The following is a 27,507-nucleotide window of genomic DNA, read 5'->3' on the forward strand; positions in this document are numbered from 1 at the left end:
GGCGAGGAGGATTTCTTTGCTTCATCCTGTGAGGTGTCATAACATACTGTAATGGTCGCCATTGTGACAAGGTGACATGCCACAAGCTGCAAATAAGGCAGAATCCTGCTGTAACGTGGAAAAGGGGCAGCTGTATTCTTCATCAGTGGTGGTACCGAAATTCCAACTCCACCCCTCAGCTGCCACTCTGTAGTGTCAGAAAGCTGAATCCTAACTGGTAGCAGTGGCAACTGTTGCAAAATGGCCACCCTATGGTCTGATCAATGTCTTGCAGGTTGGTCTGGAGACTTCCATTCCTCATTACAGCAGGCAGTGGGCATCTCCCAGAAAATCCTCCTGACAGTCTCCTGCACCACTGCATTTTCAGTGGGACAGTTTATGTGATCAGGAACTGTAGTATGACCTATTTTTGCTATCTGTAATAATTCAGTGACATTTCTTACTCATTACCTGAAAGGTTACAAAGTCCCCTGCACTTGAACCTACACAGAGCCACCCATCTTGTCTGGTTTGCAGAGTAGCATTTGTTGTTACATCAAAGGACAGGCTGCCTTTTTGGATGGGCTGAAGATTGTGGAATGGATGCTTGAGTGGCATGGTGGATCATTTTGGTAGTAGGGTCTTCCCTCTTGTAGAGAATTCAGACATAAGGCTTGGGGGCTGGAGAGAATTTAAAATTTGTCTCTTGAAGGCATTTACACATTGACCTACGGTGAGCTGATAAACATACTTCATCCATGTGTATTGAACTCATTTAGGTCTCACTGAAGTATGGAAGCCATCTTAAGGGGTTATGTAGCCAAAAATGTAAATGCTCACTTACAAACTGTTACAGCTGTTGTCAGTATGGCAGACATTGGATATTTTGGATGTGCAAAGAAACAGAGCTGTACTGTAATGGGGAAATGTATTAGAAAATATAGACATATTATTTTGCCACAAAGATTATATTTTAAATGTGTTACATTGCCTTTTTATTAAAGTTCTACAACTGAAAATCCTGCCATTAAATCAACATTAAACCGTTATGCTATGGTCCTAGAAGGGTTATAAGGTCAATGAACTACAGGCACTAATTCATGTCAACAAATTTAATAATTATAAGGTTTTGTTCTGTGCACAATCAAAATTATGTATTATTTGCTAACATGCAATTCTATGAAGCAGAATGTAAGTAAAGTATACTATATTTCTTTAGTACCAATGTGATAGCAACTTCTTTTGACCATCCCCTGAAAATATTGTTGCATTATCTCACATATTCTTTGATAAAATGCTTCTAATAATGTAAGAAACATGAAACTGAGAAACTGCTGTTTAAAGATATAGTTCACATATTCCAACATGTAATAGGCTTACCTGTAGTTTAAACTTCTCCATACTGATAGCCCCTATTCTTCAAGTTTCCCTCCAGTCCGTATGTAATCTGTCTGGCCTTTGTATGTTTATCAGGCATTATTCTGTGGGCTACACCAAGCCTGCTCTGATAGATGGTGTAAAATGCTTCTGCAGTAAACACATTTAGATTTACACTTGCTCCCTTCAACATTTCAGTTGCACCAGTTTGTCCTTCACTGAAATGTAAAACTGCATCATAGACCACTATTTTCAGTACATTAAGTACACAGAATTTACCTTTGGACCACTCCTTCCAATTCAAGTATTTACGCTTCCCCTGACATTCGGTGCTTCTCATTGTGACACACCCTCAAAATAGTAGGGTTCACAAGAAACTTGAATGTCACCCTAACTACATGCAAAACAGATTCTGGTAGTGGGTGCCTGTGTAAATAGGTTTAATTCCTCATACTGTACTGGGCACTGAGCATTCATTGGTGTTTACAGGATGGATAGTTTGTGGAAGTACATTGCCCACACAGCATGCCTCATTGCCTAAATTCATTCCAAAAGCGTCCCCATAAAATATCTCAAGAGAATGAATTCAAGAGTAAGCTTGCCTTTTTCTCTTAGTGGTTTTCTATCCTTAAGGGATAACCTGTCTTCTCATTGAGAAAGTAATGAAGCATACCACAAAGGCTGTTTTGGATGTGTCCAGCACATTCCAACTTTTCTATTGGATTATTCTATTTATTCCCTATTAGAGCTTTGAAAGAAGAAGAGTTCCCATCACCACTTCCCAGATGACGGAAATGGGGTCCTGGCTGTGAATGAAGCATTAAATATTGTACACAGTCCAGTCACATTAATATGACCCCTGCAAATGGATAACAACACCATGTAAGAACTACTCACAAACAGCAGGTGGCAGCACTAGCAGTGAAAGGTATAGAAAACATGTGGAGATGCAGAAAACAGTACAGTCGTTGTCGTAATACAGAAATGGAGTAATTTATCTGACGTCCAAAAGGGCATGATGATTGGCTTTCAGGCCAAGGGTGGAAGCATTTCAGAAATGGATAAGTCTGTAAACTATTCATGTGCTGCCATGATTAAAGTATACCATGCATGGCAAAATGGTGTTATCGAAAATTGGCACCAAGGCAACTGTGGTGCAACATGGTCCACAGATGACAGAGGTGAACAATGGCTGCAGAGATGTGCACAGGCAAACAGACATGCAACTGTTGAGCAACTGCCCGCCCAGATGGACCAAGGGGCTACTAGCACTGTATCCTCAATGAGTGTTCAGCGAACATCGCTGTTTATGTGCCTCTGCTGCAGGCATATGGTTCATGTGCGCATGTTGAGTGCTCTTCATTAGCAGGGCAAGGCTGGAATTTGCATTCCAGTTGGGTTTTGCAGATGAATCACATTATATGCTCCATGGCATGTTTGGCATGAAACATCTGAAAGCAAATGCTGTGTAACAATAGTCAAATGAGTTCAAGCCAGAGGGCATTCACTGAGTGAATTTATGACTCTGGAAGGCACACCAGAAGAACACAATAATACTTCTGTCCTTGGGGCCATATCCACACCTAGATGCAGTTTGATTTTCCTCAGCTTGATGGTACCTACCAGCAGGACAATGCAATATCTCATACAGCTAGCAGTGCATATGTATGGTTCAAGGAGCACCAGGATGCGTTTATTGTACACCTCTGCCCAGAAAAATCCCAGATTTAAACCCAATCAACAATCTGTGGAACCATCTTAATCAGGTAGTTCAAGCCATGGATTCTCAACTGAGAAACTTAGCACAGCTGGCCACGGAACTTAAGTCAGTGGGGCTCCACATTTTAGTTGGTACCCTCCAAAACCTCACTGACTCTCTTCGTGTATGTCATTCAGTGGTCTGTGTAACAAAAGGTGGTTATATAGGCTTCTGACAGGGGGTCACATTAATGTGGCTGGACAGTGTCATATCTTAAAGGCATTTCCAATACTGCCATCAACACAATGTTGATTAAACACTGTAGATAAAGAGAAAAATATTTGTGATAAATTGAGTTTTTGAACCCAAATCTGTGACATTCCCCCTTAATGGTGAGTTTTTCATCTGTATTCCCCCTGTTGTTTCCTCATGGTGGGAAGACTGCAGTGGAGGAGTGCTTACTTGGCGGACTCACCGACCCCTTTAGGCAGACATCAATGTCCACACCACTGATAGTATGGCCATCAGACAGGACCAAGGTCATATGGTCTACAGACTTCAGACCCAATCTTTTGGCCTCTTGCATTTTTCCCCAGATTGAATTTTGAGGATTGTGGTAAGGCTATTTTAACAGAAATAATTTGTTACTGCTCTTTTTCTGAGGGCCTGTTACTCATTTTTTACTTTAGGTTCTGAAGCCACCAATATATAAGTGGTAGAAAAGCTTGGTTTTTATTAGCAGCAGAGGTTTGCACATGTAATTTACAAGTGCAATTTGGTGTTTTCTGCTCGGCTGTCGAAGTCTGGGTGCCAACACTAGTCTTCTCTTGTGTGATGACACAACATACTTTGCTCCAAACTGGATAGGCTTGGAGGCAGTTGACACATCTGGGTGAGGCAGTACATTGAATACTGGATTCATGAGCAGTGAAGCCACATGTGTGACTTTATTGGAAACACCATGCATGTGATGGTCATGATCTTTTGATCTCGTGATAACAGAAGATCATGTCTGTCATTTCCTGTGCAGGATAATGGGCTTCCTTTATGCTGATAAGTGTAAAGATGAAACTCCAATGTAACAGTATTTCACAAACTTATCAAAGCACAGACTGGTTCCATTAGAACTAAAGTGTGCTCTGCGCTTTGCCCAGAACTGTTATTATGGTTTACAGTAACAATACTAATGGATGTTTAGTGCATACTTGGACAATAACAGAGAAATGTGTCCTTGTTTGTTTACTGAATTCTGTAGGTAGTTTTTAATAGAAAATAGCTTGCAGTAGAGGTGGTATGTTTCACAGTAGCAAGGATGAAGTGCTCATAGTTCTTAAGGTATGCATTTTAGGGCCCATAATTAGTGTAAATTTTTCTCTTGTTTTGGTCCATACTACCATCTCTCAAAAAATGTAATACCTTTTTTTAGCACCCTTTATTTACTTTGAGTTGGTCTGTGGTTAGATATCAAAACATCAACAACATGTTGTCAATCTGTATTGGACATCCAAATTGTACAGTTACTATGTGGCGGTTAACTACTTTTGTAAGTAGCATGATTTTTGGAGTTATTATTATCATGAAGACAGACTCAACTTAGTCATCAGAATGTACATGTAATGCCTGGATAGGATGAATTCATAATTTGTCTACCACCAGAGAACTGCATATATATACTGAAGCACCAAAGAAACTGGTATAGGTATGCATATTCAAATACAGAGATATGTAAACAGGCACAATACGGTGCTGCAGTCAGCAATGCCTATACAAGACAACAAGTGTCTGGTGCAGTTGTAAGATCAGTTACTGCTGCTACAATGGTGGCTTAACAAGGTTTAAATGAATTTGAATGAGGTGTTATAGATGGCGCATGAGCGATGGGGCACAGAATGTTCAAGGTAAAGATGAAGTGGGGATTATCCCACACAATCATTTCATGAGTGTACTGTGAATATCAGGAATCTGGTAAAACATCAAATCTGTGACACTGCCGTGGCTGGAAAAAGATCCTGCAAGAACAGGACCAATGATGACTGAACAGAATGGTTCATTGTGACAGAAGTGCAACTCTTCTGCTAATTGCTGCAGATTTCAGTGATGGGCCACCAGTAAGTGACAACATGTGAACCATTCAATGAAACATCATTGATATTGGCTTTCGGAGCCCAAGCCCCACTTGTGTACCCTTGATGACTGCACAACACAGAGCTTTACACCTCACCTGGGCTGGTCAACACAAACACTGGGCTGCTGATGACTGGAAACATGTTGCCTGGTTGGATGAGTCTCATTTCAAATTGTATCGAGTGGATGGACATGTATGAGTATGAAGACAACCTCATAAATCCATGGATCCTGCATGTCAGCAGGGGAGTGTTAAAGTTGGTGGAGGCTCTGTAATGTCATGGAGTGAGTGATATGGGATCTCTGATACATCTAGACACGACTCTGACAGGTGATACACACATAAGCATCCTCTCTGATCACATGTATCCATTCATGTCCACTGTGCATTTTGACGGATGTGGGCAATTCCTGCAGGACAATGCAACACCTCATATATCCAGAACTGCTACAGAGTTGCTCCAGCAACACTCTTCTGAGTTTACACACTTCTGCTGGCCACCAAAGTCTGCAGACATGAATGTTATTGAGCATATCTGGGATGTCTTGCAACGTGTGTGTCAGAAGAGACCTCTACCCCCAAGCACTCTTACGGATTTATGGACAGCCCTGCAGCATTCATGGCATCAATTCCCTTCAGCACTACTTCAGACATTAGTCAAGTCCATGCCACATCGTGTTGCGGCACTTCTGCATGCTCTCCGGGGCCCTACACGATATTAGGCAGGTGTACCAGTTTCTTTGGCTCTTCAGTGTAGAACATGTGAATGTAACTGCTTATCTGGTCTGAATGCTTATACTATAGCTTGTGACACAGCTGATCATCAGAGAAGGAACATTAATTTTAAATAAAAATTGAAGAGATCAAAAATTCATTATTGTAGTGTTGTGTACATTAATTAACGTTTATTCATTAGACCCTACAATAGCTGGAGGATTACCATCAAGAAGCAGTTATGAGACTATCAAAGGCTTATTACCATGCAACCAAGCTTACGCTGTGTTCTTTGTCCTGTATATAATTGACATGTCCACTGCAGTAAATGAAATGATGATGATGCCAATTACACCTTTTTACTAGTATGTAGTGCTTCAGCAAAGGACGTAGAAAAGAGAGCCAAAGAGGACATGCAAATGGTGGAATGATATTTCAGAGAAGAAAACCTATTGATGAACAGGAAGAAAACAAACTGACACTGTACAAACCCTGCAAAAATAATTTAAAGAGTTCCCTTGGAGGTGGTTCTCCTCCACCAAAGTACATGAAAAAATGAGACAAAATATCCTACTTTAGTACACTTATAGTCCTAACTTAAGTCTAAGAAAAAATTGTTTAACACTAATGGCAAATGATAGTCATTACTTCATAAATATATATACATTACATAGTTTTCATAACATTACAATAATTATCACTAAAATTGATTATAGTACGAAAGGTGTGGACTAGAACAAATTTTAAATCAAGTGCACACTATGCAAAAAACATTACTTCAGGTCATAACTGTCTGAAAGTGGTTGGACTTGAAAGATTTGGGTCTCTTTTCCATTTTCAATATATCAAAAACTCAATATGTGCTTTACCTCTAGTAAAAACTCAAGATTGGCAGTAGCGTAGATTTACTAATCATTATGTTATGAAAAAAGAATAGAGTCACCATTACATAACTTGATTACTATTCAAATAGATATTAAGGGGATGGAAGTTGTACCAAATCATTGCCCTATTTCTCTATTCAACTCTCAGCACTATTCTCATTAAACCAGAAAATTAAATCCTCACAAAATCACAAAATGTTAGCGAATAGTTGACCTGTCAGAACATTCAGCTCAGTCTAGCACCACAGATATTAGTGAATCATCGGATTTATTGTTCTTAATTATCACTTATGTTCATAATTCCTCGGAACTCAAATAGAAGTTTTCAGATAGCCTAGAGATCCAATGATGCAGCATTATATCACTTGTAATATTGCTCTTTCTGTAAATCTCTCACTCCAGCTGCAGTGTCATGAACTGCACAATATAAATAGTACCTAATGTTGCCAAGTTCAAAATTTAGATCTTCAGTACAGTGACAACACATTTGTTTGTATACAGTTATCTTTTGCATTAATAATGTCTGTCAGCTCCATAATTTTATTTACATTCCTTACCTCATTAACTAGTGGAGTGCATTCCCAAAAAATACCCCTACTGCAGAGATAGGCTCCCTAACCATTAAGACCCTAACATTATTCATTGTTTTATTATCTCATTATTGTTTAATTAACTAATAAATAAACACCTGCTCTGCTTAACTAATGCAAAATTGACTCTACAGAGAAACACTCCACAGTAAAAGATCCTTATGTTCAGACAAACTTAACTCTCATTACTGATCAGACAAAATTATCACTTAGAATAACTATTATTTCACTGTAGTCCTTCAATTTGCTTGAGATTCTATCCTGAAGGGCAATTAGATACAAATCTTGCTTACTGTTTCCACACACATTATTCCAGGCAACTATGCTTCAAATTGTCATTCCTTAATGTTAGAAAAGGCTGTACCATGACACATTTCATAGGTAGATCTCCATATACAGATTGCACTGAACACAAACACTTCTATTACACCGCAATTCATATTAAGATCTAGTATCTGAGATGGTTTATACTGCATATTGTCTCTGCTGCTGCACCAAATTATACTAATTTCACATATGAGCCGATTGCTTCAGATGTTAATTATCCTCCACACATGCTGACACCTTTCATTATCAGTTTACCTTACCTCTTTGTTTGACAGAAAATTCTTTGATCATGGTACCAATTTGGTTTCTGGAGAAGCTTTTTTTAACATATCCCAACACTAAAGCATCCTATGGTACAAAATTACATGAAAGTCAGAAATAGAATGGTTCTGATTTAATTATGAACTACAGTTAGGATAGGAGAAGAGTTTGACTGCCTCAGGAAACAAAAAAAATGAGGCAGACAGCTGGGTAAGCATTATTGCCACATAATGAATCCAACACAGAGTGCTGAACCCCCAACTTGCTAAATTCACAAGGAATTAGTTCTAAATATTACATCAAAGCTGAGATTTTGAATCACCAACATATTGCACTCCAACAGCCGTCCTGCCAATTCCACAGTTAATAGTGTCTCTTTTTTCACACTCTTTAATAGCTCACCAGTAGCATCAATATTTTTTGTTCCAGACACATGTATCACCACTATATGCTCTGTGTTCTTAATAGATTCAAAAAATACCTGTGAAATACCATTTAAATCACTGCACTCTCCAGTAAACACTTAACATGTATCCCTTGTACCCTTGCTGTTATTGCAGGGTGCCACACTCCCTTTTTACTTTCCATATGGTCTTCTTCATACAATAAATCCTCATTAACCCTTTCCCTGGAAAAACTATCATCCTGCTTATCAAATATGATTATCAGACACACTGTCACTTTCTCCATGCTTCAGATTTTGTACCTCTTCCACATTTTTCTCTATTTTTGCCAATTTTGAACCTATTTTTTCATTTACTTTTACCAGTTTTTTCTCTACCACTACTGCATACTTGGTTTCTACCCCAGTTTCTGAATCATTTTTAATATGATCAATTTGGTTCTCAAGTATAACTCTATTTTCAGCACATTGTTTCTCAACAGTCTCCACCATCCTATTATTGTTATAACAAAGTTTCACTCTCTCTTCTACACATTCACTACTCAGTGTTAATTTCTCCTTAGTATTATGTACTACTTTCTTTATACTATTTTCCAACCAATTCAGACTACTCATAATTTGCATTAACATCTCTTCCACTTCTCTGCTTGTCATAAACTTTTACCCTTACTGACTTTTGCTACTAGATTCCTCCTCCTTAACCTTAATGACCTCATCCACTACAGTACTGTTTTTGTCCATTTTGCTCTTTACAATAGGACTTTTATCCCCAACCTTCAAAGTTACATTCATGTTTGATTTATAATCAGCTACAGAACCAGTCCCAATTAGGTCTTTCTGTTCATCTAACAACTTAACCTCTACAGCTTTGTCCTCAGTCACATTATCTTGTTTGTTGAAGTCAGTCATTATGTATCACTTAATATACAAAACAGCTTTTGCTATGAGATTATCTTACTCTCATTCACTCTTCTTCTGCTGCTCTGCTGCTGCTGTTGTGGTTGTCCTCTTGGTCCATCATCTACACAGCTGCGGCAAGTTGTAATTCTCTTAGCAAGGCGTCTTGCTTACCTCCAGTCAACTGTGTCAACCTGCATGCCGATTGGCTGCTCCTGTACTCAGTGGCTGCTTTCATAGAAACTGCTCACTGATTGGCTGCTGTCCTACTGTGGCCATGAAACACCAGCACTGATTGGCTGTATCATCTCTTCCATTTAAAACTACTCGAGTTCACACTTCACTGTCAATGTTCATACAATAGTCCTCATACAATGTTCATACAATAGTCCTCACCCGCAAGGGCACCATATGTAGCGGTTCTACCTGCTTTACTGTCTTCATTAATGGTTTGTGGATTGTTCTCGGTGTCAGCGTACGGTGTTGCTACGCTGGTTGAAAAATGGGGTTTGTAAGTTTGACACTGACTACTGTAAATAATGCAGCCGACAGGTGCACAGTTGTGTTTCTCTGTTAACAATACCCTCATAATACACAGTTATATGGCCAGTGCACTATTGTTTAACTTTCGATAAGCCTCATTAATACTGTGAGGGCAAACCTCCATGTACTGCTACAATAGTTTACTATTGAACATCTACAAGCAGTCAAAACCACAAAGTCCACAGTTCTTGAAGAATATGTAGAAAGGTAAGTATGAAGCAGACACTGTCATTAACACATGGCCTAACTGTCTAATAGTTATTCCACAGTTAAGTTGAAGCACTGTTGTTATTCTAACACAGGTTTCTCGTGTGAAACTCAGTCATTGACTGACTGTCTCATGACCAAAAATTGGGCCCTTACGTATCCTCACAATAATAGGTATTGAAACTATACACTGTTTGAAGTTAAATATACAGAAATTACAATTAAAACTTAACTTATTCGATTAACTGAATACATCAAAATTGGTTCTTTTTAACTCAAGAATACTAGGATTTTGTCTTCCAAATGTTTACAATTATTACAGAATTTATAATGGTTTATATGTCAAAAATAGAATTTAAGTTACAAAACAACTACTGATTTTACACTATAACAAAAGATACTAAATAGGAATAGTTGAAATAAATTATAAAATCAATTACATACCTAAAACTATGCACAAAATTAGATCTGGCGTTATATTCTTCAAAAACGATGGTCAACCTTTCTCTTTTATGAAAACGCTGATTAGTAGTTAAACATGAAAAAACGAATTTAAGGAGGCAGATGTCAAAACAAGAGGGGAATTAAAATTATCCCAGCTTGTTTGTCACAGATAAGATCTGGGAGGGCACAGCAAGGATGAACATCAATACCAAATGGAGAAACAGCGCACTTAACAAAAGAAATGGAAGAGACACATAGAGCAGGCATACAATTGATAAGGTTCTTGCCATGTGTGAAGTAAAGTAAGTTGGTTTAAGAATCATGAAACAAGGTTTGATATGTTGAAGAGACTTGAAGACACCAGAAGCTTTTACACAGGGTTTATAATTTTCAGACTTTCCCAGTCATTTACAGAGCAAAATATAAACATAGATTCGAGAACTGGATTTTAAACTGCAACACATTAACAGGGACAAATGTGGACTCTTAAGTGTGCAGTCCATAAGCAACAAAATATGATCAACCTGTAAAAATTGCAAGGTAGGAAATTAAGGAGAAGAGATCTGCATGTGGATAGCTTGAAATATCCTCATGTTGTGGAGTGTTTCAATGAGAGAATTATACAGCAGATTATTTAAACAGGGGACAAGATTACAATAGAAGATAATGGTATGCGTTGAGAGATAAAACAGTGAAAACAGCAGAGGATCAAATAGACAAAAAGACATGGCTCAGTAGAAATCCTTATATAACCTTTATTATTTTCATATTCTTTGAACAGAGCCTTCACGAAGACGGCTTTTACAAATGTCAGAAATAACAATGTGAACAATTGTTACATTTACAAAATATGTTACATACTAAAGTCATTGTATCTATCTATTTTATACATTTATTACTCTACAGCTGATATGCTACTGCTTCATATCAAAAGCTTAGAATTCTTTGAATGAATATAGACATTTACTATCAGAAAAGATATTAATTGTTTGTTATAATCTGTCTCTTTACAAATTATTAAATGTTTGGTAGTTTGTTAAACTAAATGAAACCATTGATGTATGGGTTTCTCTCCTTTTTAATTTTGTCCTTTTCTGAAAGTAGTTATGTTTTGTTCTGGTGTTGTGCTCATATATTGTACATCACTGCACTGTAGCTGGCTGACTCATAAAAAATTTAGTAATTTAAGTAATTTAAACGGTGGTGCTAACTAAAGTTTTGGGGGACCCCTCAAAATAAATTTTGATGGCCTTGATAAACCAGCAAAGAACAACTATGGAAACACTGAACATTTGCAAGCATGATTAAGAATAAAACTGAAATAAACCCATCTATCAATGCAATCCTCATACAGCAAAGAAGTCTTCCGTTTTGTGAAGAGAAGCTACATGCTAAAGCAACCACTTCTTTCCAGTTCTCCTTCACTTTGAACTAGAAAGTGTTTTGGGAACATCATCCAAGTTAAGAGAATGAGATGTTTCACGTTCAGTCCTTAGAGCCACTAAAGCACTTGATTTGGACTTATACACTAAGTTGCTAAGAAACTTGTTAATTAGTTTGAAATTAGAAAACTATTTTTCTGCCATAGCACAAGTAACTGATAGAGTCAAGTACAACTGAATGGCTGTGCTTACATCAGGGGAACTACCTTCAAGAAAAGTGTTTTCAACAAATAACAGTTTTCTCAGATCTTTAACTGATGCTATATTTCCTTTATTTATAGATTCTTTCAACGTAACTCATTTCAGGCTAATAAGTTCATGTGAAAAAATTATAGTAAAATCTGATTCATACTTTCCAACCACCTTTCCTGCTCTTTGCTGAGTATCTTCTTTTTCTAAGTTCTGTATACTGATGACATGTTTCTTTAATTTTTGAATTATAGTTTCAATAGAAGTGTTCAAAACTGTGACTGGAAAAGACTTTGGTGTATCCACAATTCTATAATCTACAGAAAACTGATCAAATAATTTCTTCACTTTATGAATACTTTTGAGCTAGGCTTCACATGTCTCTGGGTCCAATCCAGGACACATTATCATTTTTATTTTCTTTTTTGGTCTAACCCAGAACATATTTTTGAAGTTACTTACAGGTCTTAATAGTCTACTGAAACATTAAACTTTACAGTATTTATTCAGTGGTATTTGTCACTAGACATGACTTTTTTAATAAAATTCACAACAAGATATTTCTGAATTAACTCTAATGTTCAGCGGATGTTTAACAGTTGATATTGGAAGTCTGCCCCTGTCTGTAGACCAAACATTACCCAATGTTGAAAAAACTCTCTCAACTGGAGCAAATGGCCCAGGCAGAGACATTTCAAACTCAACCATTTTACAAATAATGCAGCTTAAAAATTGTTTTAATTGGGTGGTTCAACAATGCATGTTCATGAAATAGGTCGTCAATATTTATGGGATCCTTCAAAATTTTATTAACAACTTGTGCATTCTCTTTTAAACAACACCATGTAATTACAGTTTGTAAAGTTATCCACAGAAACCTACTAACTTTATCAAAACTGGTTTTCCACAACGTTATTTATTGGATGCTAGAATCATATAAACTGTCTACACTTTAGGTGAAATTTTGTTCCTGAACATCATTATTTTCTTTTAGAGAACATAGTAATTCTTTGGCAGAAGACAGAATACATTTGCAGCTTTTTCTTCCCTGTAGTTGACTAATTAATTCAGAATTTGTCTAGAATATTTCCATTCCTGTGATAGAATTAGCTTCCAATTTCAGGCCTACATTAGAGCACCATATAAAAATTTGAAATAAAGATCACTTTCTAGATTTTCAAAAAATCAGCTAGTAATTTTGGGGATTTGTAACAACTAAGGAAGTATTACCTTAGACCTTCAAGGATGGGAATAATCACTTCTATTGGGATAAGAAACAGCACCCTTGTGCTGCCACATGATACCGTAAACTTTACTGTAATCTGTTCCCACAAATTCACATCACTCTTCAAGTTTTGCTACCATAGTCTTACTGTATACATTCAAAAACATTTGTAAATTTTTATAAAAGTAACTTCCATGTACAGTGATAGAGAACCACAAGTAGTTTGTATTGATTTGTGTACAATTTTGGTTAAACAGCTTTAGTATTCTCACCAAGGGACATCACAATGGAGACAAACGAGCTAGCATGGTTAGAGCAGTGCACAGAAACCAGCCATGGAGGGCACATACACTACATTGTGTGGACAAACTCATTGACAGATGTGTTTACCTGCAAGCAGCTGCAAGTGGAGCAGGCTAGTGCTCATGTGGAGTTAAGCTGCTGTGGACTTTGCGCTTCACACTTCATGACAAGTGTTGCCACATGCTTAGTTGTTAGCCACCTGCACCAGCAGCATGCTGAGCATGTTGCCATGCTTTTATTTACATGGGTTTGGATGATCTTCTTCATGTGCATCAATTCACATGGTGAATTTCATTCGTCTAATGAGCTTCTGATCACCAGCTGCTAACAAGCCACCATCGGCCCATAAAGTACCCATGCTGACAATGTTAAGCAGCAGCATAGTTATGCCCTCTGCAAATACCAAAAAAGTAACAAAGAACATTTTTATGCTTGTGACGTCTCTATTTTTTCTTTCTCCATTTACAGAGTGTTAACTTTCACCTGCAATGCTGGCAAAAACAGTTGTGCCTACAGAAGAAGCACCAACCGCTGCAGTAGTGGCAGCAGTCACAACAGGAACAGATGCAGGAAATGACAACCAAGTATGCAGTCTTGCTTTTTGCCTTTGCTTCACTGACAGGGTGTCACACACCTGCTAGGCAGTTTTATTGTCTGCCTCTGCCACACCTGATACAGTTTGCCAGTTTCCATCATTCTGCAGAATAGTGGAAGAATTATCTGTGCCAGTTCTTTCTGCACTGCCAAATAAGGCATTTCATTGATCCAGCTGATAAGGGCACCTTGTTATAGTCCAGCAGCATGATTTTATATGAAGTTGTCCAAAATTAGAAGCCCTCCACTGAGCCTTAGGAGCTTCCTTTTGACTAGCTTTTTGGCTTGCTTATGCAGTATTTTAGCTCTCAAATCCTTGTGGTGGCAGCACAGATGCAGTTTAACTAACACCATGAGGATCCTGGGCAGCCATATGCAGCCTGGATCAGCGATTTGTAAGGCCTCTCACACAAGTTTCGTTTTGAATGTCTCTAATGTACTACCTCTTATGAAGACTTGTTAACTGGTCGTGTCATGATTGGTTAGCTCCTGATCCCAAAGTTCAGAAAAAGGCATTGACCTTGTCTGACCTTCCTTAGCCAACGTTGCCCAAAACTGCAGAATCACGTGAGCTTACAGATAACTGGGAGGTGGCTCAATTAGATGTACATGGTCAACAGCTCCCGTGCACCACAGGGCACCCCAAGTGGCTTCACCTCCTTCTAAGTCGCTGTGCGTTGCTGCCATTGACAATTACAGTGCAACAATGTCATGGTAGTGCCCATCTTTGCCTATGCTAAGCTTGGCAGGTTTGCATCGCTCACACTGTCGTAATTCCCAAGCAAGGCGATTTTCGGACCCTAACCATTATTCTCCTTCTGGTCATTGGGGGAACCAGTGATCCTGTCCCAGTTTTCTTTTGTTGCATGTTCACAGAGAGTGCCCACATATGGAGGCTACCTGTGAGGCATACTCCAGTTGCTGCCTACATCACATTGGTATATAACTCAGCTGAAGGCATTGGCGTGACACCATATACGTTGGCTGGCTATTTATCATAACATTACACATCTGGTGCAGGTGTGGTGGGGCCTGTGCACAGAACGAAGCTGCATCGTCACACCAGTTCTCTCCGTGGCTGGTCCCGGAACACTCTTGGGACAGGGTGCACGTCGATTACGAGGGTCTGTTTCTGGGTAGTATGTGGTTGTTGGTGATTGATGTATTGTCGAATTTCCACTGAGAGGTACCCTAGAACCCTCCTGTCTGATAAAGGGTGGCAATTTGTGTCACGTGAGTTCGAAAACTTTTTCATCTGCAATGGTATCCAGCAGCTGACTCCTGCGTCATTTCAACTGCTTCTAATTGAGAAGTGGAGCACTTCACACGTACATTCAAGACACAAATGACGAAGTCCATGTCTGCCTATTCCCATGCTGATGAGTTGCCAAGTTTTCTGGTTATGAACCAGGTAATGCCAGTCAGTGGATGCAGTCTGAAAATTTACATGGATACCCATCTTCAGGCCTCCAGGATTTATTGCACACTGAGTCTCATGCCACAGAACACCGTGGCCCACCACATTTTTCTCCTGTGACTACCGTTTGGGCCCGATCCTTCACCTGGCACATGGGGTCAGCGCCAGGTGTCTTGGTGGGTCACATAGGTCGGCAGCTGTTTGTGCTGGATGTCCGAGAGGGGCAGCTGATCTGTTATGCAAATCAGTTGGGCCCACACCCTTCTGGAGCATCGCTGTTGTGGCCTTCCAGAACAGCTGAGTGACGGGGTTGATTGTGACATTGTTCCAGAGGTGGGCTCCCATTTTCAGTGCACTGCGTGACCGTTGCCACCTCCTCCATGCCTTCTGCTATCCTCCTGTCGCACATAGCCTCACAGCCCATAGAGGCCTGCAGCACTGCCTGACGAGATGTAGCCCTTCGAGTTCCACCTGACATCCTCTCCTTTCACCTCCTCCCCCCCCCCCCCCCCCCCGCCTTCATCAATGGTGGTGGCCTCATCCCCATTGTTACCTCAGAATCAGTGTGTTTCCACCCTTCTGACAGATCCGGTGGCGGGATGTTGCCTCCTCTGGTTGCTGGGTACTCCAATACTCCAGCACCCTACGTGGCCTCTTAATGGAGGGAGACTTCGTATCCTGCCATGAAAAGTGGATGCTTCACTTTGTATGGGCAGCCCCATTGACAGAGGTGTCTATGTACGAGCAGCAGAAAGTGGAGCAGGGCAGAGTTCATGCAGAGTTCAGCTGCTGCAGATGTGGAGTACGCCAGAGTTCATGCAGAGTTAAGCTGCCGCAGATCTCGCTTTGCACTTCATGCCGGGTGTTGTCATGTGCTTAGTTGTTAGCTCCCTGCACCAGCCATATGCTGAGCATAATGTGACGCGTGTATCTACATGAGTTCAGATGCTCTGCTTCCCGTACATCAATTTGCGCAGCAAGATCATTGCTCTTGCAGGGTTTTGTTCAAATGGTTCAAATGGCTCTGAGCACTATGGGACTCAACTGCTGAGGTCATAAGTCCCCTAGAACTTAGAACTACTGAAACCTAACTAACCTAAGGACATCACACACATCCATGCCCGAGGCAGGATTCGAACCTGCGACCGTAGCGGTCGCGCGGTTCCAGACTGTAGCGCCTAGAACCGCTCGGCCACTTCGGCCGGCCAGGGTTTTGTTCCTCACTTGTTACCAGGCCACCGTTGGCCCATGAAGACAGTGTTGAGTAACGGCGTTGTCATACTACGGCAACCAATTCCTAAAATGTGTCTGTCTGAATCAATCTGAACTTTTCTAAACACATTTTTATTCCCATTTCCCTTCACACCTTCAAAATTACTTTTAGTGTTGTCAGCAATATAACAACCAACCTTTCTTCAAGTTAGCGTTTTATCACACACTTGCAGAAGACACTTAGCTACAGTACGGCAGACGTTCGAATGGCTATACAAATGGGCGCTGCTTCGTGTTCCTAGCTCAAATAGAAACCGAGCACGAAGATCCCCACCCCAACAGTAATTCTGTGCGCGGCCTTCTCAGACATAATTGTTGCAGCGCCCTCGTACTGTACCGATAACAACGAACATTATAGAATATACTCCTATTATACTAGTAAGAAAATATCAGAACCTATTAGAAAACGCGAAGATTAGTGAAAACAATGTTTGGTCCCAGCGAGACAGGAGCTAGCCACGCATCACCCGTCCCTTCCCAAATTTGAGTTTCTACTGATTACGCTACACCGACCGTAGCTGATTTACGATCATGTTTTGCATCTTGCCATCTCCTGAAAGCTTTCATCGTTGATATACTTATGAGCAAAACGTTTTGACTACTGCCCACGGCAGGTGGTACTGCGGGCATGTGACGTAGTAAAGAAAGAATATAAGCGGAAGAGAGACGAACGGCAGTCATTTATATAGAGAAGATACGGGCCGCAAATGAGGAAATCTACTGATAATAGCGGTTTTGGCAAAGGGCACATTGTTGTGACACTGTGGCTGGAGACGAGAATCTCTGAAACGGCGAAGGTAGCCTGCTGTCGTGAGCAGCTATCGAAAGTGGTTGAACGATGGTGAAATAATGAGTAGGCCGTATGGTATTAGACAAGCACGATTCATCACAAAACGTAGAGGTCGGAGGATCACCCACTGTGTAATCCAGGACAGGCAGCGATTTTTGCCAAATTTGACGACAGACACAAGTGTTTCGGAGCACACCCTTGAAAGGCTGTTGTTGAACGTGGACCTCCACAGCACGCGATCCCTACATGTTCCTGAGTTGAACCAACAAGATCGTCAATTATAGTTGCAGTAAGCACAGCACCACTGAGTTTTCACCGAGGATCACTAGGAACTTGTCGCTTGTCGAATGAATCACATTTTTTGTTACACCAGGTCGACGGTTGAGTCCTTACACGCTGTCATCCAGGAGAATGGCTGGAAGAAACATACACCGCGCCGCAAATGCAGGCCGGTGAGGGCAGAATTATGCTATGGGATACATTGAGTTGGGCTTCCATGGGGTCTGTGGTGGTTTTCGATGGCATCAGCACAGAAGTGAATTACGTGAAGATTATTGCGGACCACCTGCATCGCTTCATGCTCGAAGCTCCCGCTACGGGGATAACATCTTCCAGCAGGCTAATTGAGCGTGTTGCAAGCAGTGGCGGATTTAAAAATTTTGCGCCCTTAGGCACACCATATTACATGCGCCCCCTCCCAAAAGACATGTTTTAAATAATAATTATTACCCGATCACTTCATAATTGCCCTTTTGGGTGGGAGTGCTGTGAGCTGTTTCCGTACTCTGCTATTCGTTGTTGTGAAGAACGCGTCAGCGGTCTAGTCGCGCTCAATCAAAATGTAATATGGTTCCTGAACTGTACTTGGTGTACGGCAGTGGTTAAAAAAAACTTAAAACTGCATCGTGTTATCACACTCTTCTGTCGAAAGACAATAGAAACGAACACAAGCAAAATAACTTTTCTTTTGTGGTCTAAAAATTCAGCGGAGCGTGTAGGAGACAACGGATTTTTGTTATACATTCACTTTTCATATGTTCTTTTGCACTAAACCGTTGGAAATGAAAATAAAAAATTTATGTTACGATCTAAAAATTGAAGCGAACGTGTTATACATTAGAAATTAATGCGTACTCTTACAGAGATGCGTTCAAAATTAAAATTAAACTGTCGTATTACGATCTAATAACTGGAATGTGTAGCAGATAAAAAAAGCACGTTCGGTATTAATATGTGAATCTATAACAAAGCGTAAGAAATGAAAATGAGAGATTTCGAGGCACGAACTAATAACTAAATACAGACGAACAAACACAGAACTGGATTTGTTATTACATAATTTTATAGACTAGTGTGGAAAAATCAAATTTGTTTCAAAAATCTAACAGTTAACGTGTAAAGCATTAGGGTCTGTGTAGTTAGATGCTGCAAAAATAAGTGTACACAATACCTTTAACCCATGTAAGGGCTGAACAGTTTTGTACTGCACCTACTGCGATCACCATAGCTCTTTCTAACGGCATTAGGAAAGATTTTACGTATTTATCGACAGAACTGAAATACGTTATTAATTAACACCTTTTCATCTGAGTGTGCTCTCAGATAACGTATATTTCCGCGATAACAATACATTTCAACGGACGCCAAGAATACGCGTCAGAATATACTACAGCATCAGTAAGACTTGACTGTACAGTGCCGAGCGGCCTGGGTCATTCGGGTATTGCTTAGTATTGACGGGCGCCTTCGGTCACGTCTGCACGCGAACGAGGTTTAGTTCCGCGTTCTGCCATCGGCAAATGCAAAATGAACAGGTAATAAGTAGTTTGTAAATCCAATGAATGTGCTCTAAGTTATAATAAAAATCAACTTATAATCTTAAATTTTTAAAACTAATATGAATAAATAAACAAACTCACCAGTCAGCAAAGTTTTCGTCTGGCTTTCATGGCAGAATACTCCTTGATCATATCTTCGTAGTTCAGACGGTTATCAGTTAGGACGTCGACTTCGATGTCAAGAATGGACAAGGCGTTCAATCTCTTCTCAGACAACGTAGAACGTAGGTAGCCTACGGTTTCAGTCTTTTAAGAGCCGAAAACAAGCGTTCTGCTGAACAGTGTGAATATGCCATACATGGAAATATTCTAAGAGCAATGTCAACATTCGAAAACAAGGACTGTATCCTCGTTTTTCGTAACAACTTACTCATTTCGACTGGTATATCACTAATCTCAGAAGATTTCAAAAATTCCGCGAAATGTACACATTCACTAGGAAAGGAAGGCTCCAAATCTGTGTCATATGACGTAGGAGGTTTGCTCCACGGTCAGCAATATCGTCAGGTGAACTGTTCTTATGCTTACTGAAAACTGTGAAGGAGTCTAGCAGGGTTCTATAACTTTCCTTTCTCCTCACTAATTCGGCGTACAAGTTGTCGAGTACTGGGAGAAATGTTTCGGCTCTAAATTTTTCCCTTCCAGTCAGAAAAACTTCTTCAGAGTCCGCTTCCTCGTCAACATGAAATTTGCGTTTTCGTGATCTTTTATAGGTGCATTCATAGTCTATATCAGTCACAACCTCCACGGATTTATTTTCATAATAGTCGAACATGTCACGAACAGATGCAATAAATCCTACAAGTGATTCATACAATTCACGCACTATTTTAGTATCAATATTTACAGTTTGCAATTTCAGATTTACACTATTAAATCTCTGGAGCAGGTCCTTCCAAACTGTCATCATGAATACTGTTTCTAGTCTGCTCAGTTGATTCAATAAAACTGAAATCTCATTTCGCACAAGTGGTTTTTCAAATGTATTATTGGCAATGTGTGAGAGCATTGATAACGCCCTCCCAGTTTTCATATAGACTTTCACACGCTTCCTCTCTTGCTGACCAACGTTTTTTTGATAAACTTTTATCGTTTTACTTCCTGGTTTCATGAAAGAAAGAAATTTATCCCAGCGCTGTGTAGAAGCAGAGAAAAAATTATAAAGGTTTCGCACTACATTGAAAAATGAACATGCTTCCCGACAACAGCTCGCAACATTAGTGCCGACTAAATTCAAAGAATGTGCTGCACAAGGCACATAATGCGCTTTCGGATTTCGTTCTTTAATACGTGCCTGCAAACCAGTGTAGGTTCCTGACATATTGCTTGCGTTGTCATATGACTGGCCTCTACAGTCAGTAATATCAATGGAATCTGTAGACAGGGCTTTTAGTATGGCCTCAGCTAAGTTTTCGGACTTGCGTCTAGGGTTTGGTAAAAACAGAAGGAAACGTTCAACAGATTCACCATTCTCGTCACATATCTTAATATGAAAGATAATTTATCAATATGTGAAATTTCTGCAGTAGAATCTACTGTTATAGAGAAATATTTGGCCTGTTTTATTTCACTTATGATAATTCTTTTTATTCGTTCAGAAAGAAGCTCTATTATTTCATCACAGATTATTGAAGAAAGATAACTTGTATGTCCCTGCCCTGGATTTCCATATCATTCAATGTGCTCTGCGAGAAAAAGGATCAGACTCGGCTATAAGTTTCAAGAGACATCATAAACTGACCATTATGTAATGAATGGAATTTTTCAACGTCTCCACGTAGGAGATGTCCACGACTTGTTAGCTTCTTCACTGCTGCAAACACCCTTTTTAACACACTGCGCCAGTACATTTTTTCTGTCTCAACATTTGACTCGAAATGGTTACCTATTGTTTCAAGTGACTTTTTTCTTGTTAAGAGTGATAACTCAGAATTTTTGTGGTCTAGTGAATTCTCATGATGAGATAAAATATTAGAAATATTTTTCCAATCTACAATAGCATTAGTAGCAATCGCGGCCTTACCTCCGAACTATTTACATGGGGCACAAAAAACAGCACCGGTGCTACAGGAGTATACTAGAAAATCACGCGAAGTTGATTCACCATTTAAAAGTTTACGGTGAAATATATTTTTGTTCAAATATCTGGTTTCATCGCCTATTGATCTTGAATTAGAAAAATCACCGTTACAATTTTGATTAATGTCACGTTGTAAGAGAATGTCGATTGTTAATTCATTGACACACCATTTGCAGGATCATCACTAACGAGGTTATTTCTTTTTGTAATGTCTGACTAGCCACTTAGTTTTTCGTGAAACTCGAAATCAGGAACAATTTGCTTTTCATCATTTTCAACTTTTATTTCGTCTATATTTACTACTTTTATAACAGCTACAGTGCCAGAAATATCATCCATACTACTTGAACTCGAAGTCGAACCAGCAACATCTTTTGCGAAAAAATTATCTACTCTACCATGCGTTTTTACAACATTGGCTTCTCGTTCTCGCCTTTCCTTCGATAATTTCCGAAATGCCGTCCCACTTAATTTTGCACGTTTGCTTTTTTCTCTGTTATTCATGTTAAGGCACTTACAAAATTGTCAATCAACAGTCAGAACAAAACAAAAAATTCTGTAAAAGGAAAGAAAGAAAGACTGTGTTCAGTTCCAATGGTACTACACCACACATGAGCACAAAGCTTTTTACTTTAAACGCGGCACACGAGCACAAACATTTTTCCTTTAAACACGGAACGATGAACTGAACAACTCTGATTACTCGACGTAACTGTGCTATGAAAGAACGACAATGCAGAATAATTTAATTTCATTGTTGCCTGTTTCTCAATTGTCAGTGAACAGTAGAAGCACACCTGCCGGCTGGAATTCGTCTCGTAAAGAAAACGGGACAGTCCCTTTCTTGGCTTCTGTTTCCCGCGTCGCCGGAATTTCAGCTGGGACGCAAATATGTTCTGAATATTCTTGACACTGTCTTTCTAACTTAAAAATCAAATAATTTTTGCAGTTTCTTGCAGTGAGGTGTGCTGGATCGACTCTTATCCCACTTATTCTTATAACATTTTAGCGGTTTCTGTAAACAGAGAAGACAGACTACAAAGTTTAAGTAGTCTTGTTGGCAGTTGATGTGGTGTGTTGTCATTTGTGTGAACACTGCTGTTACGTCTACACGCAAATGCACCGTTTGTTCCAACATAAAATAAAAATAATCTTCCCTCGAAGAAAAAAAGTTTAGTTAAGAAGTTTAATATAAAATTTGCAGTGCCACGTACTATTCGATTGCAGAGAGTGGGAAATGTGATATCGTGCAGGTTGCTGCGCAATAAATGAGACAAACGAAAGTTGGTTTCTTCTTCTTTTTTCGCCAAGAAAGGTAACTAAGAAAATAGTTTAATAAAATTTGTAAACTGCTGTGAAGTGTATTTCACACATTATTAAATATTCTGCTTATGTTCTTTTAGTATAAACATGTGTTTAAAAGTTTAAAATATTCCCTGTGTCAACATGTTTTGTTAAACGGGTGTCATTAACGCAAAGCTCAGATATTGTAGTCCATAGACCTTTCACATTAATTACAGCTTGACTTGATACTTACCCGTAATTTCTACAAGAAATATAAGTAGGGGCGGGTTTTACATGCTGAGGCCCACACATGTTACAGTAGTTAAGAAACTGTTGATTGGTTTATCACAGATTTTCAGGGGTCCCGGTAGTTTCACGGGGAAAATATGGTAGGGTTAAGTAGAAGCCGACAACATTCTCCGAATAATAACGTTTCAAACATTGTATTGTAGATTGCCGCCCTGACAGCTTACTTTAGAATATTTTGAACAATCATGTAGTTGATACCAGACAGAAACCCAATGCTAAATTTCCATTCAGTCACCAAGTGAACTATGTATATTTCCAAGCTCGTATTGTCGAATTTCGTTCTTAAGGCTTATTTAAACTAACAAGTTGTTTAAAAATGTTAAAAATTTTTGTCGTTTTTAAGCGCAGTTATTTTAAAACGTAAAAGGTTAAAATGAGTACAGAGAAAAAAATGTCGCCCTCCGTAAGGTGCCGGCCCTAGGCCCGTGCTTAGCGGGCCTATATGTAAATCCGCCACTGGTTGCAAGTCAGAATCGTACTACAGTGGTTTGAAGGGCTATTCAGTAACTCAAATTAATGTCCTGGCCAGCAAATGTGCCTCATCTGCACCAACTGGGATACATATCGGGCGCCAGCCGTAATTTGCGGGAATTGACTGACCTGTGCCCAGACATCTGGTGCCAGGCAAGGACTTGCAGAATCCATGCCAAACAAAATCTCTGTTGTACTGTGTTTGAACAGTGGAACTATACGCTGTTGACCAGTCGGTCATAAAGTTTTGGCTCACTGATGTGTGTGTTATTAACTAACATTTAATTACAGTAAAACTTGATCAAAGTAGAAGGTGTATAAATCGTAAATCTGCTCAGACCATAAAAGTACTATATTTCAGTCCCGACTCAACACGTTTATATGACAATTATTTCAGTCCAGACGCCTACAAGGACGCTACTTTTTACACAAAGGCTGTACAGCGCTGACAATGCTGTTAAGCGGCGCAAAATCAAGAAAAGAGGTTCGGCGCAGTGCGACGCTGCGGGTGTGGGCATCAAACGACACTTCTCTGCGCAACAACAAAGTGACGCACACTGTCGGTACATCAAAGGAAATTTTTGGTTCGGGAGCACTTTGTCGGCGTTTCTCCTTTTCCATAACTACTGAAGCGCCCGGATTGGACACTTGGACATGATGCGCAGCTACGGACACTCTCCTGCAATCTTCGCAGCGAAAGAGGTGGGTGTTGTTTCGTTAACAATGGTTTTACCCGTCAAAGTCAAGCATTTCAAAGAAATTCAATACCTGTATTATTTTCTGCCATTTTCAGTTGAAAGCAGCATTTTAAGCGATAACATGACGTCAAACAAAAAGTATGTCGCAAACACTTATTGACAAGATTAAGGTAATCGAGGCGAGTCAGAAAGACAAGCACTCTATGCGCAAAATATTGTTGCATTTTCAAATGAGGCAAAACGAAAATTTATAATATTTTAAGAAACAAGGGTAAGATACTGGATGACTGGAAAGGGAACGGGCAAACAAGAAAGGCGAAGAAGACGGGGAATCAAGAAATTAACGAAATAGTGTGGGATTGGTTCGTAGGTTCTCAGGCAAAAAAATTACTTTTGTCTGGACCCATGATGCACAGTGAGGCTCTGAAGGTCGATAAAGTGCTTTGAAACAAGGAGTTTAAGGCATCCACAGGGTCGCTGGACAGTGTCAAATCTAGGTACAACATCGTTTCAAAAATGGTTCAAATGGCTCTGAGCACTATGGGACTTAACAGCTATGGTCATCAGTCCCCTAGAACTTAGAACTACTTAAAGCTAACTAACCTAAGGACAGCACACAACACCCAGCCATCACGAGGCAGAGAAAATCCCTGACCCCGCCGGGAATCGAACCCGGGAATCCCGGGCGTGGGAAGCGAGAACGCTACCGCACGACCACGAGATGCGGGCCAACATCGTTTGGAATGAAGTGTGTGTGGAAGCGAAGGACGTGCAAGAAGATGTAGTAACAGAATGGAAGACAATGCTTTACAACCTAATTGAAAATGATGACCCAAAAGAAACGTTCCCTTACGATGAAACGTTACTATTTTATTGCACACTGCCTTCGAAACCTCTAGTAATTCAAAATGAAAGTGCACCAGCGGAAAAATTTCCAAGAAAAGACTCACCGTACTCCAGTAGGGAAACGTGTTAGGTGAAATGGAGAAACCACTACTGATTGGAAAGGTGGCAAAACCGCTTTGTTTCAAAAACTCAAACGTCGGTAAGCTTCCAGTCACATGGCGAAGCAATAAATACGTGGGGATGGCGAGTGATCTTGTGGAAGAGTGGCTGGGCTTTTTCAATACCAAAATGAAAACAAAAAGAAATTGCCAAGCTCTCCTTTTCCTAGACACTGCAGGCTGCCACCCAAAAGACAAGTTTTCAGACGTGAAATTGCCTGGCTTGGTTCCCGCCAGGTTCAGCCAGCCTCAATACATGGACCAGGTGGTTATTTACGCATTCAAGTCCCATTATAGGCGATTACTGATGTACTCACTTGTTCTTAGTCATGAAGAAGCCGCAAGTGCATTTGCTCTTGCACGGTCAGTTTCTGGCCTGGATGGCTTGGCAGTAAGGGAAATAAAGCCCAAACGTGTTGTAAAGTGCTTCAGCAAAGCGAGATTTGATCAAAAACAAGACGCTTCTGTGGCCATCGAAGCTCAAGAGAATGCAGCGGTAGTTGCTGAATTAATTAAAATGCGAAACATTTCAGTTAGTGCAGATGATTACAATCGAAGTGATGACTTTCTGCCAACTCACTTCACTTTTAATTCAGCGACAGATTTAATAGAAATCCGCAAGACAGAAGATGATCAGGAAGAAACACAGGAATAAGAAGAGGAGCAAAATGATGTCCCTAAAAAAATTAATACGCCTGAAGAAACTACTGCATTCGTAAACGATGTTATGCAATTTGTGGCACACACAAATTCTCCCAAGCTGTGGAAACTATTTTATAGTTCAAAAAATTGCGTAGAAGAAACAGTTTTGTATAGGAAATTCAAACAGGTTTCCCTCCTTGATATGTGGCGAAAAAAGTGAAATGTAAAGCAAATAAACATGAGAATAATATCCATGTACATACGACAAGAAACGAATTTAAAGTTAGAGTAAAACTACAGAAATGCCGTATTATTTACCACTTACTATAATAGCCGGCCGTGGTGGCCAAGCGGTTAAAGGCGCTACAGTCTGGAACCGCGCGACCGCTACGGTCGCAGGTTCGAATCCTGCCTCGGGCATGGATGTGTGTGATGTCCTTAGGTTAGTTAGGTTTAATTAGTTCTAAGTTCTAGCCGGCCGAAGTGGCCGTGCGGTTAAAGGCGCTGCAGTCTGGAACCGCAAGAGCGCTACGGTCGCAGGTTCGAATCCTGCCTCGGGCATGGATGTTTGTGATGTCCTTAGGTTAGTTAGGTTTAACTAGTTCTAAGTTCTAGGGAACTAATGACCTCTGAAGTTGAGTCCCATAGTGCTCAGAGCCATTTGAACCATTTTTTTCTAAGTTCTAGGCAACTCATGACCTTAGAAGTTAAGTCGCATAGTGCTCAGAGCCATCACTTACTATAATAGTCTAGCGGCCTGTTGTACAATTTACAGTAAATGAACATCTACTGTGTAGTAGTGAAGGTACGTAAATACATGCATAATTACAATTCTATACTTTTGAGCATGATTCCTGGCAAATGTTATGTAGCCTAGTGAGTTCTGTGTAACCTGGAAACTTGTCCAAGAAAACTGCTGTAGTCGCTTGCGATTCTGTTTTGAGCAAGTTCTGCTGAACTAATTGTCCAAAGAACAGTGCGTTTTTCATGGATCTGCAGTGTGCTGTTTCCTACTTTCTAAGTTTCAGTGTCACTGTTTACAAACTAGCCGCGTTGATAAGGAGTGACAGTGGAAGTTACTTATTGCAGGTTACTTCACGGTGAAGTTAATGGTGAAACCAGAAAAAATGACAAACTGTGAAAGAAAACAAGTACAATATAAAACTAAAAACCCAGGAAAACCACAGCATGTGGTACCAAGAAAGAAAATAAAAGCCCACTGACGATGCTGAAACTTCAGCTAATCATGTATGGGGAACAGAAGAAAAGAAAAAAACTGTGTTTTGCTTAAGACGATCCCTCTCCAAAAACATATCTATATGTAAGAAAACACAGACAGAAGAGCTTCAACTTCAAAATGATTATATAATTAAGGTTACAAACATACTCGACTACGAGTGTTCGATATGATGAAGATTCTAATGATGATGATGATGATGATGATGAGTTATGAGTACCTTAATCGAAAGAAAGGAAGCCTTCGGAGGCGCCATAACATA

Source organism: Schistocerca cancellata, chromosome 4 (genome assembly GCF_023864275.1).
Source record: "Schistocerca cancellata isolate TAMUIC-IGC-003103 chromosome 4, iqSchCanc2.1, whole genome shotgun sequence".
Lineage (NCBI taxonomy): Eukaryota > Metazoa > Arthropoda > Insecta > Orthoptera > Acrididae > Schistocerca > Schistocerca cancellata.